The following is a 14,158-nucleotide window of genomic DNA, read 5'->3' as shown; positions in this document are numbered from 1 at the left end:
ACGGAAACTGGGCATATACGGAAGATGTGCGCATATGCCCAAACTGGGCATATACGGAAGATGTGCGCATATACGGAAGATGTGGGCATATACGGAAACTGGGCATATACGGAACATGTAGGCATATACGGAAACTGGGCATATACGGAAGATGTGTGCATATACGGAAACTGGGCATATAGGGAAGATGTGCGCATATACGGAAGATGTAGGCATATACGGAAACTGGGCATATACGGAAGATGTGCGCATATACGGAAGATGTGGGCATATACGGAAACTGGGCATATACGGAAGATGTGGGCATATACGGAAACTGGGCATATACGGAAGATGTGCGCATATGCCCAAACTGGGCATATACGGAAGATGTGCGCATATACGGAAGATGTGGGCATATACGGAAGATGTGGGCATATACGGAAACTGGGCATATACGGAAGATGTAGGCATATACGGAAACTGGGCATATACGGAAGATGTGCGCATATACGGAAGATGTGCGCATATACGGAAGATGTGGGCATATACGGAAACTGGGCATATACGGAAGATGTGGGCATATACGGAAACTGGGCATATACGGAAGATGTAGGCATATACGGAAACTGGGCATATACGGAAGATGTGGGCATATACGGAAGATGTGGGCATATACGGAAACTGGGCATATACGGAAGATGTGCGCATATACGGAAGATGTAGGCATATACGGAAACTGGGCATATACAGAAGATGTGCGCATATACGGAAGATGTGGGCATATACGGAAGATGTGGGCATATACGGAAACTGGGCATATACAGAAGATGTAGGCATATACCGAAACTGGGCATATACGGAAGATGTGTGCATATACGGAAACTGGGCATATAGGGAAGATGTGCGCATATACGGAAGATGTAGGCATATACGGAAACTGGGCATATACGGAAGATGTGCGCATATACGGAAGATGTGGGCATATACGGAAACTGGGCATATACGGAAGATGTGGGCATATACGGAAGATGTGCGCATATGCCCAAACTGGGCATATACGGAAGATGTGGGCATATACGGAAACTGGGCATATACGGAAGATGTAGGCATATACGGAAACTGGGCATATACGGAAGATGTGTGCATATACGGAAACTGGGCATATAGGGAAGATGTGCGCATATACGGAAGATGTAGGCATATACGGAAACTGGGCATATACGGAAGATGTGCGCATATACGGAAGATGTGGGCATATACGGAAGATGTGGGCATATACGGAAACTGGGCATATACGGAAGATGTAGGCATATACGGAAACTGGGCATATACGGAAGATGTGCGCATATACGGAAGATGTGGGCATATACGGAAACTGGGCATATACGGAAGATGTGGGCATATACGGAAACTGGGCATATACGGAAGATGTAGGCATATACGGAAACTGGGCATATACGGAAGATGTGGGCATATACGGAAACTGGGCATATACGGAAGATGTGCGCATATACGGAAGATGTAGGCATATACGGAAACTGGGCATATACAGAAGATGTGCGCATATACGGAAGATGTGGGCATATACGGAAGATGTGGGCATATACAGAAACTGGGCATATACGGAAGATGTAGGCATATACGGAAACTGGGCATATACGGAAGATGTGTGCATATAGGGAAGATGTGCGCATATACGGAAGATGTAGGCATATACGGAAACTGGGCATATACGGAAGATGTGCGCATATACGGAAGATGTGGGCATATACGGAAACTGGGCATATACGGAAGATGTGGGCATATACGGAAGATGTGTGCATATACGGAAACTGGGCATATACGGAAGATGTGCGCATATGCCCAAACTGGGCATATACGGAAGATGTGGGCATATACGGAAGATGTGGGCATATACGGAAACTGGGCATATACGGAAGATGTAGGCATATACGGAAACTGGGCATATACGGAAGATGTGTGCATATACGGAAACTGGGCATATAGGGAAGATGTGCGCATATACGGAAGATGTAGGCATATACGGAAACTGGGCATATACGGAAGATGTGCGCATATACGGAAAATGTGGGCATATACGGAAACTGGGCATATACGGAAGATGTGGGCATATACGGAAACTGGGCATATACGGAAGATGTGTGCATATACGGAAACTGGGCATATACGGAAGATGTGGGCATATACGGAAACTGGGCATATACGGAAGATGTGCGCATATGCCCAAACTGGGCATATACGGAAGATGTGCGCATATACGGAAGATGTGGGCATATACGGAAGATGTGGGCATATACGGAAACTGGGCATATACGGAAGATGTAGGCATATACGGAAACTGGGCATATACGGAAGATGTGCGCATATACGGAAGATGTGGGCATATACGGAAACTGGGCATATACGGAAGATGTGGGAATATACGGAAACTGGGCATATACGGAAGATGTAGGCATATACGGAAACTGGGCAAATACGGAAGTATCAAATTTAAGCATGTTGTATTTTCTTTCCAAGGTATGGAAGTATCAACTACTGGAATTTTTCTCATATTTCACTTCTATCTGTTGAATGATGTCTAGTATTTGTCTATTTTGGAAAAGAGAGTGGCTATTGAGAGATGTTTTCATTGATAGGAGAGGGTTGAAAATGACCTGCATAGGGATCATAGAAGCGTTTAAATATGGAAATAATTGTGCTTTTTCCAAATCCGTTATGACCAACAGGTGTTATTGTCTTGCCAGCATGAATAGAAAGGTAAAAATATTGAAAGACAATTTGTTTTCGAGATGGATATCTAAACCAAATATTCTGTAGTTCAATGTGCCCCTCTACTTGTAATAAAGTCTCGCTTTCAGGAAGATTGTGATTTATATCTTGATTTTGTTCTATCATGATTAGAATGCTATATGCAGTTGTGATTAACTAAGTGCAAGTGTAATCACATCACACAAAATGCAATACGTTTTTTCATTTTTTCCTTTTAATTAAAATTAAATAGCAAACTATAGGATTGTAATGTTGAATTTACATGTTATACACATTTTTTTTGTAAGCATTTCAAGATGGTGTACAATTACACTGTCTAGATTTGTCCCCATTTTCCCCATCCTAGGACGAGATGATTTCCTTATCTCATACTGTCACAGTTTGGGCCTTGAAGTTGAAATAGGCAAACAAAGCATGGGTTTGTTAGCAAATCAATAATGAAATGACACATTATACATGGTATCCAGGGTTTGTTAACAAATCAATAATGAAAAGACATGTTACCCATTATTTGTAGATGGATAGGTGGTCTCATTTAGATTGAGGTCTTATCTAAGGATCTATCCATATGTATGAATTGTTTGAATCAATTCATCAATCTTGTCTCCATGAATCTATAAATTGTGCTCTTTCCAAATCCGTTATGACCAACAGGTGTTATTGTCTTGCCAGCATGAATAGAAAGGTAAAAATATTGAAAGACAATTTGTTTTCGAGATGGATATCTAAACCAAATATTCTGTAGTTCAATGTGCCCCTCTACTTGTAATAAAGTCAAAATTGAATATTTGACTCAAGCAATGAAGACATTAGAAATTGCATTTTTCATTAAATAAATATGATATAATTTTAATATATTGAGAAAAAGTTTTTAAATTTTATTTCTAAAAATTATTGAAATAATCATAAAAATGAATATTTAATTTAAGCAATAAATACATTAGAAGTTACATTTTTTTTAAATAAATATGATATAACTATGATACAGTGAAATGAAATAATTACATGTCATTCAACATTTCATTAATATTTTCCGAAATTTTTAAAACTTTTTATTAATAAGATTCATTATTAATATTAAATAGTTCTCTTTACCTCCCATCATCTTCAGGACCAAAAAAGACTTATGTAATATTAATAATAATACTTATTATTAAAAAGCTTTTTAGTAATTCCAAAAAGATGAATGAAATACTAAGTGATACTTATTATTCAATTATATTTTTATAAATGGAATTATAAAACTTTTCTAGATACATTATAGTTATGATCATATTTAGCTCCGGGAACCGGGTATTTTAATCTCTTTACTCTTAAAGTCAAATATGTCTTTACTGTTAAAGTCAAATGGGTATTTTAATCTCTTTACTCTTAAAGTCAAATATGTCTTTACTGTTAAAGTCAAATATTCGTTTTTTTTTTGTTAGTATTTGAATGAGAAATGTTTTAGATTTCTCATTTTAACTTATAATGTTATATATAAAGAAAAAAACAAATCTTATTTTATTTCAAAAGATCAAACTATTGTATTTGTTTTATTAATTGTATTGTTTTCAATGGTTGGTTTAATTAATTGTTTTCAATTGTTTAATGGTTGGTTTAATTGATATTTGATTTCAATACATTTGTAATTCACTATAATACTTTATTATTTTAATTCTAAAACGTTATCTAATTAAACATTAGTTAGAAAATCAAAAGAGAGATTCATTTGGAATAATGGGGAAGTCTATAATACATATTTTCCAACCATTGAAAAGCTCAAATAATTATTTTGAAGGATGGTTTAATTGATATTACAAGGTTAGTTGAAGCACTTAACTTATAAACTTGATAATTTGTAACTAATAAAAACAAAATCCGTTACAACTATTCATCAAAAAGTAATGTAACATTGATAGAATATAACATCGCATCCACATAAGGATTTAAAATTCAATGGAGATGTTGTCATAAACACAAATATAAATTTATGTATTTTTTATTCAAAATAGGTCCAACTATACATGTTTCTTTTTTACAAAATAGAACTTCATTTCCAACATAAATAATGGAATCTCATGCCCAGCAATGACATAATGGAAAAACAACATCATGATCGATCTACCGTATGGGTCTATAAGTCACCCTCGTCCCATGAGGCACTCCCAGGTGGATTTCCAAATTGATGTCTCTGCAAAAAATTACAATAATCAATTAGTTGTAAAAATTGAAAGGCATATAATCAATTTCATTAATTCATGATGATATTTTGATCAAATACTCATTCTCACCGTGAGGATTTGAGGCAATGGAGAAGACAACCCTTCCTGGGTAGATGGCGGAGCACTTGGTGACAGATATAGGCATGGTTCAGGGGCGCTGGATAAAGGCATGGTGGATGTGAAATATGGAAAAGGTAGTGGGTGCGGGCGACGATACACCCCCACCGGTTGTACAATACTGGGAAGCACTGTAGGCCGGGGGATTGACCTAGGGGGGGGAATTGGAATGTTAAGGGTGGACGATTGAAAAAATGAGAATGGTGGATGATTGAAGGGTAGGGGTGAGCATTGGGAAGGTATTACAGAGGTGGTTATAGGCATGGAAGAATTTGTGGAGGAAAGAGGTGGTGGGTGTGGGCGATGATACATCTTAATTGGTTCAACAATAGGGGGGGGCACCCTTGGGGAGGATATTGGGGTGTTAATCGCTGAAGCAGTGTCCCCAATGCTAGATCTTTTTTCGGTAGCATGTTCATCGAATAAACGAATTCGACAACTTGGAATGGCGTGAGATGTGGGTCCCTCAGCTGTAACAATAAAAATAGTTCGTATAGTCATGCAAATGTGTTGAACATGATAATATATCGCATTTAACGTAAAACAATGCATAGCATGACATTTCCATACCAATATTGGGTATAATAGAATCTTGAATTATCTCAGGCGCGTGGTCCATATTTCCTTGTTTTTGAGAAGATGACTCCAATTGTTCATCCATTCTTTTTTTCCTTGCATGAACTCGTCCAACCCTTTCAAATTGTAGTATATCTGTCCCTGACTTTGACTTGCGACCACATCGCCTCTTTTTATTTACTGGACTCAAGAAACTATGTTTTCTCTTGGTAGTGATCTTGGATGGAGTTATAGTATTGAAAAACATTTTGTTGTATTCTTGACATGCTTTGTCTACCAAGTTGTTCAATGCATATGCCTGTTCCAAATTTGTAGGTATTATGGATCTCAATTTCTCAAGAGTTGATGAGTTAACACGTTCCATCTCATCATGTTCAGAGAATGCACTATCTTGTCGTACATTGGTCGATTCAACATTGTATGAGAAATTCTCTAAATTATCAATGCTTGTTTCATTATGATAATTCAGATTGGGAGGAGAATCAAAGCATGGAAAAAGCTCTGTTTGGATTTCTGGGACCAATATAGGTGTTTCATTCAAATCAAATAAAATTCTAGGCCTTTCTGTCGTGGGATCAGTGACACCAGGTGCTACATTTTCACCCAAAATAGTGTTACTCACTAACATCTCAACTTTCAATACATGTTTACAGATATTTCCATTTAGGGCCCAATTGCAATTGCAGAAGTGTAGATTAGAACCCTTATATATGACATTGTACCAAATGTCACGAGTATCCTTATTTTGGCTACGAACCCAGTAGTCATTACTCTTTTCATCAGGCACACAATCTTCATTTGGGATTTTCTTAGCTCTACACTTGGATGAATTCAGTTGTTCCTGTATTTTTCTGGGTCGTACAAAACCAGCTTCTTTTAAACGGTGCATATGATTGTAAAATAATACAACCTTTGTCAACAAAACATAGATTAACCAATCAACCCTTCTGTGGCATGCATTGTTCTTCTCACATAGGTACCTTTCCTTGATATATCGATGGTAAGATTCAATGGCGTTGTTCGTATCTTGATTTGAATGTGGAAAATTTCTGTATGCTTTTGCCCACATATCTGTAGAAAGAAATTTATTAGTTATATATTAATAAGTATACATATGACATGAAAAATAGAGTCATTATAACCACCAATAAGAAGCTTACATATTTTGTCGTTGGACAGCCAAGTATTTCTAAAATATTCCAAAAAAAAAATTTGTTCACTGAATTCTTCAAATAAGCTTTCAACTTTCTTTCGCACAGATTCATCATCTTTACACATGTGCATGATTTCACCTAATCCACGAAAAATGCGTATTTGGTTTTCCCTCCCTTTGACCTTGTTTCCAACATTTTTCAACCATGCACGACGAACATGCCACACACATAATAATACTTTGCACTTGATCGTAGACCTGCAATAACATAATTTTTAGTGAGATTATACATTAACAATATTTTTTATGCCTCTTGTAAAAATAATAAACACATCACCTCAATGCTTCAATTTCAGCAGTAGCATCATCCGTGATGAAGGCAAGAACATGCCAATCTGGTCGCTCTTTGTATCCAATTGCAAGTAAGGCCGACATCCATTTAGAAAGATCAGCTATAGTGTTGCGTGATGATATCACCCAAGCTATTGGAACCCCATTGTGATGTTCGTCGAAAACCATTAAGGTGTAAAGTTGATACTGCATTACAAAAAATATGCATAATTACATTTATATAAGATACATGCATTAATATGAGGTTAAATAAATGAATCGGATTTAGGATAAATATGTACTCACCCCGTACTTATTTGTACTAAAGGTTGAATCCATTGAGATAATATTATTGTGAGAGTATTTCAGCATCATTGAACACATCCACTTTGTTTGTATGCCTATGATAAAAGGGATATTTTCAACAAGATCTTGTTTTTGGTAGAAGAAAAAACTCTCTGGGTTTTCCTTGTACCAGCACTCCACACTCTTTGGATCACTTTGATCTTTAACATACTCTAGCCTTATGATATCATTGTAAATGTTACTTATATCTTTTTTTGTCATGTAGGTATCTCGAGGTATCCCTGTGTATAACTCACCGGATCCATCCTTCACATCAGAGATGAACTTGTCCCATATCATTGTAGCATTAAAACCTCTTTTAACGAAATGTTGGACTGTAGATCGCATATGCCAACTTAAATGTGGTGCATAATTGAATCTCATGGACCTTCCGATTGCATCTGTCCCATGACAAATAACATTGGATTCATCAATATGTCTACATGCAGTATATATTATTACAGCATCATCTGGTCTCATCACAAGTCGTCGCACAAAGAAGTGACATTGGCAACCAACTTTAATACTTTCATGTCGATTGCGGGTTGTCTTTGGATCTGATGATGCACTCCTAATTCTCCTTGTCGACTGTGGACCATATGAACACCAATAACTGTACGTAAAAAAATTACTGCAAATTAGATATAATATTTATGCATATTGAAAAAATTACACATATCTTGAAAAAGCATATAGAGACTCACACACTGTACTCCAAGAATGTTGAGTAATTGGTGACTTTGATATCCTCTATTTTTTTACTTCGGTGCTTCTTAAGAAGAAATTGGGTGGGTGCACTTTCATTTGATTCCTCTCCACTTATGAAATCATCAAGTCGACAATATGGAATAACTGCAACTTGGTCCCCCTCAATCTCTGTCCATGTTAAGTCTTCTGCTGAAAATTGTATCATATCTTCCGGGTCTTCAACTTCCAACTCGTTAATCCTCCCCCACTTATTCATTCTTAAAATACCTATACAAATTGCATTGAAAATAATTTAGCTTGAGTAAATAATATGGTCTTGATCAATGCATAGCGTACTAAGCATGGAAGTCTCATTTTTTAGTAAATATTTTATACTTTTCACGTAAACCACTTTGGGATTAAGTAATATTCAGGGGATCTTAGATGACATTGTACGATAACTAAGATCATAAGAAATTGGGTCATTAATAAGCTTAAATATCTCTGACAAATTTAGACTAACCCATGCATGACATATGAATTCTTTCTGGAGGTGGGGCCACCATGTTATTGTCGAGGGGCGACTTGTGATGAGTCGCTGCGCTGGAATTGGTCAAAGGGAACTGCCTAACATTGACACATAAGATGGTGCGTTAATGGGTCCCTTCAAATAGGGATGAAAGGGAGAGACATAAAACCTGTCCCCAACAAACCCCCAATATCAAGAGTAATAAGCTTGAAGATTACCAATGCTAGGGAATTCCAAGGTTAATAACAAATGAACAAAACAAGGCTCTGATACTGGGGTTGACCTTGGGGTACATATTGAGGCTGGGGTTGACCTTGAGGAATGTATTGTACCACAGGTATATACTGTCCTTGAGGTTGCCCCCCAGACGCAATTTGTGTCCTCACCCCGAATTCTACGGGATGTCCTCAACAATTCGGCCACGGAAACAATCTCAGGAGACTGGCCCCGAAGTCTACGGGACTGTCTCGGTAATTCCGCCACAGTTAAAGACTTTTAACTACTGCACACGCAAACAAAGTAAAATCTCAAAGCAAACTGCCTAAAGTCTCTAAAGAACCAAACAAATTTGAAGCACACGCCTAAAGAATCTAGGGCATCAAACCAAGCACAAACAGTAGCCTTCCGGACCGAAAGCGCTAGTTGGAGATGAAACCCAACATCGCCGGATTCAGTACAGAAGTGGCGGGTGGAACAGTTACCCCGGCAACCTGCTTAATGAATAGACCGGCACAAGTTCCTCCACTTTAACCGTCTCAAGTGAAGTGAACCCCCCGGAAAATCCAAGTGAGTCTAGCCGACGTCTGCTCCAGGTACAGTGGGATCTTCCCTCCACCGTCACCTCGGTAGAATCCTAAAGATTATGGTCACTAAGGTTACCAACAGCAACAAGTATACCTGGGGGAACAGTCTACACTCCGACAGCACGCAAGGGCAGAGTATCAAGCTCAATCCCCTTGCCAGCTCCTTGACAATAATCCAAGGTTTACCGACAAGTGACCCCTGGCTCCTCGACAATGGTTAATCCGAGGTTTACCGTTTGTAATACGTGCGTGTCTGGCGTCGTTCCCAACGAGGGAGGATTGATCCCCTCACTGGTTCGGACACGAGCTCGTGCTTCTCCTTTAAGAGGAGCTTTCCCAGAGTATAAATGAAACAGCTGGATTTAATCTATCACAAGATAAGCTACTTGTTTGGTTTTGTTGTCTTGGAGAGTTTATTACTCTCCTACTCCAAGACACTAGCCTGATCTATATTGGTGTTTCAGAGCCCTAGTAAATAAAAAGTTACTAAGTTGATTTTACTTTAAGCGTTAATTTTATGGCTTTCTTAAGACAAAAGGTAGTGGAGATGAAACTGGTGGTGTGTAGACTCGACTCTCAACCACTACAAATATGCACCTAAGATGATTTACACTACTTTTCTTTTTCAATGAATCTCCTAGCTAAGAGAGTTGGAAGAATGCAAATTTTATAGAAAACAACTTTCTTAACAAAGACAATCAAAGAAACAATTTTCTTTATCTTTTCAAAACATGCAACTCATGACCACTAATTATTCACGAAATTTCCTTTTTCTTCAAAAGACTACAAATGCTACCAAAGCAAACTTTGTTTCCAAAAGAGTTTTTGTATTTTTCCTATATTAATCAAGCATGTAAAACTATTTATCAAAAATCAAATTTAACAAATCTAAGACAATCAAATCAAAATCACTCAAAATTAAAACTAAAGGCAAAATTTATACCTTTACCATAAATTCAGTTAAATTAAATGACATCTTAAGCAATAACACAAGGCCATGTGCAAGAAAATTAAAGTAGAGTATGAAGAAGTATCAGAGTACTTTGTAAAATAAGTGTAGAGATAAAAAACTATACTAATTATATGTTATTAGTCAATCTGAACTGCATTATCTAATATTTTTTCTCAAAACTTTGGAAATGAGTGGATATTTATGGTAGGAATGTAGTTTGAATATGATATAGATTTAATACATTAAATTTTTTATGATACATTCCATTAAATAAATTCAATAATCTAAAATTATAATTATCTCAATTTCACACAGTGAATTAAAAAATCTTAAAAAACAAAAAAACTGATAAAAAAAAAAAAAAAAAATATTGCATCAAAAAAATTATGATGCATTCCATTAAATAAACTTAACAAATTATAATTATAATTATCTCAGTTTCACACACTGAATAAAAAAATCTTAAAAAAATGTATAAAAATAACAGCATTAAACTACATTTCATGTTTAAATTTATAATGAATTATATAAATATCATTAAACTCATCATAAAATTTAGGTAAAGAATTAAAAAATTAAAAAAAGGAACAACTCGTAAAATTTAATACGGATAATAATTACCTTTTTAATTTTGGACAATCTTTTACACTATTTAACGAAGGAGGAATTGCACACTATGAATCCTTAGTATCCTATCCACGTTGGAGAGGGAAAAAAAAAATATCCCAAATTTCTACCACTGTTCTATTGATTGGTCCTACTGATGGGGATGAACAAAAATGAGTCTAATCCTATATCCAATATAATTCTATGTATAGTACTCAAAACTGTCAATGTAAAAAGTGTATGTATGTATTTGGGGTAATACATTGAAAAACTGAAGGCACTATTCTTTCTCTTGTACATTTCACTTGATTTGTCTGTAGATCTTCCAGTGTACCATCCACCATAGTTGTAACTTTTAGTGCCAATAGTAACCCAAAAATGTCTTTGCACCATCCACACTGGGGAAATAAGGTGGTTCAAAATATATATGACGTAGGGCATCACAAGCACCTAGATATGATGGACCCTTCATTTCAGTGCTACCCATGGTTGTTACTACCAGCTGCTGATACGAGAAGAAAAACCTTTTCACCGCGGCTTCTATTGCCTGGAAGGCCAACAGAACATGTATTGTTGCAACATTGTAAGCACCTGAAGTGTTATGTGAGCGCAGTCCATGTGAATGAAACAAATGCATAAGTGCCTCCTGGAGCCTTGGTCCACCCTTTGGATCAGCCTCAACACCGATGACTTTGGGCACCAGATGCCTTAGTTCCTTGCATGCATTTGTAAGGTCTCTAAGGGGGGCAGACCGAAGGCAATATGCACCTGCAAGCGTACTAGTGCTGCTAATTGCCAACTGGTGTTTAAGGCAAAGGAAATCATCTGGGTCCATCACTAGAAGCAAATGCACAATTTCTGTGAGCATGTTCCACATCCTTTCAACCATCCAACAGTCTGTGGATGCTCCTACGAAATCCCCAGAGTCTATTCTTTCATATACTCTCTGCAACAATTCTTGGCCTACAAATACCCACGCCTCAAAGATCTGGAGGACATTGCAAAGTTTGGCATCTTCTAGATTATGGCACTGTTTATGTTGTTTTAAAGAGTGCAAATATCTTGGCTTGCAGATTCTATCATATTCAAGAAGAGGCTTACCTGACATATTTGGTTCCCCCAGACCTAAAGTGAAGGGAGTCCTCTGCATATGGCCTTCAATGGCAAGCCATATTCTAGAAACCATAGCTTCAGCGCTTTTCCATGTACCCAAACGAGGAAGTAAGCTCTCTTCACTTGTTCTGCTAACCACAGGTAAAGCACCAGGTCTCTGCCATACCTCATGGAAAACTTTCCATGAGAGAACACCACTACTTACTGACAACTGAAGAGTGGGAACCTGCTTGTCATTTTCACAAATCATTGAAATCAACTCAATCTCGGAACTAATTAAGGATTCAAGCCTTCTCTTCCATTCCTCTTTGTCAATGTAAGTCCTTGTGTCACAGAGGACAGACGAAACAAACTGAAAAGTAATCTCCAATGACTGTAAGGCAACCTTTACCAACCCCTCTCTAGACCAACCAGGCCATTCCTTGAATTTCCACATGGCACTGAGCTCGGGGAGATGCACATACTGCTCGTAACCCGCACACTCCATGGGGGAGGGCTCTATGGATTCTTCAACAAAGGCAAAATAGGATGCCATTTTTTTACAGGACATATTTTTTCCCTGCAAACATAACGAGGAGAGTAAAGACACTAATGCTCTCCATATACCATAATCTAAAAAGAACAACATAATAATAGAATAAACACTAAAATTTTGAAAACTGGATTACATCATACAAAGGTAAATTATTTACTTAATTTATATAAATGGTATTATTAGTGAGGTAAATAAATATAAAATCATATATAAACATATAAGTTTAGTTATATTAGGTGGAGATAACTAAATATATAGATATATAAATAAAATAGTAAATTATTTAATTTTTAAATAAATATATCAATAATAAAAATATATTTGTTAATTTATTAAATAAATAAATAAATATAAAATTATAAATTAATAATTATAATAGTAAATTCCTTAATAATAACATGTTTAGATCTTTGTGGCAATTGGATTGGATCACTCTACCACACCGGTATGCCAAATTCCTTCAATGGCTTTTCCAAGAAAACTAGTTGAGAGTTGACGAGCAAGTATTCAAACACTGTATTTACAAACACTGTATTTACAAAAATAAAATTTTTGAGATTTTTACCCAAATCCAAAATTCACTATAATAATAACATGTTTAGATCTTTGTGGCAATTGGATTGGATCACTTTGTGGGATATACTCCAGACAATCGAAAGGTGAAAACAGAAATAAATTTTAGATTCCATGGAGCTGTTCATCACTTCTTGTGGGAGCCTAAGGATGAAATCTGGGGTGTTGCAGCCAACCAAAAACTGTGCAACCTCATTGCTGAAGTTGTTACAGTTATGGTGCAACAAACTATATGTTTCAGCTGTATAGCGAGGGCTTATTTCTTCCAGGAATTCTTCAAACATTTCCATCGGGACGTGAGTGACACCCAACTCAACCACTTTCCACGGTTTTCCATAAGGAGTTTGCCCTGTAGGGCTGTGTTGAATACCACCCCCAAAGTAATACACCTTCCCATAAACTACCACACCGGTATGCCAAATTCCTTCAATGGCTTTTCCAAGAAAACTAGTTGAGAGTTGACGAGCAAGTATTCAAACACTGTATTTACAAAAATAAAATTTTTGAGATTTTTACCCAAATCCAAAATTCACTATAATAATAACATGTTTAGATCTTTGTGGCAATTGGATTGGATCACTTTGTGGGATATACTCCAGACAATCGAAAGGTGAAAACAGAAATAAATTTTAGATTCCATGGATTAGTTCTGTTTTGTGATTAAATTTCCTGTGAAATTATATTTTTAAGAGTATTGAGTTGATTTTGAAAATGGACAGCTTCCGTCTCAACACCAGCTATTGTTTGCATCTCGTTGGGTTCAGTTTTATTAGTATGTATGATCATTATAGCTCTCTACCGTTCAAATCAGCCTAAGCCATTTACTAAAGGGGATGCGAACAAAATGGGTCAAGGTATTATTT

The 14,158-nt window shown here is 36.7% G+C and overlaps 1 pseudogene; it reads right to left on the bottom strand.

Moving 5' to 3' along the window:
• Positions 1–11,429: 11,429 nt before the first annotated feature.
• On the bottom strand, positions 11,430–12,722 carry LOC149226494 (nematode resistance protein-like HSPRO2 pseudogene; annotated as a pseudogene).
• Between the last annotated feature and the right edge of the window lie 1,436 nt (positions 12,723–14,158).

Source organism: Pinus tabuliformis, chromosome J (assembly GCF_031772625.1).
Source record: "Pinus tabuliformis cultivar Carrire ecotype Pingquan chromosome J, CPIR1, whole genome shotgun sequence".
NCBI classification, from domain to species: domain Eukaryota; kingdom Viridiplantae; phylum Streptophyta; class Pinopsida; order Pinales; family Pinaceae; genus Pinus; species Pinus tabuliformis.
Note: the sequence above shows the minus strand (reverse complement) of the source record. Positions and strands in the feature narration are given on the sequence as shown.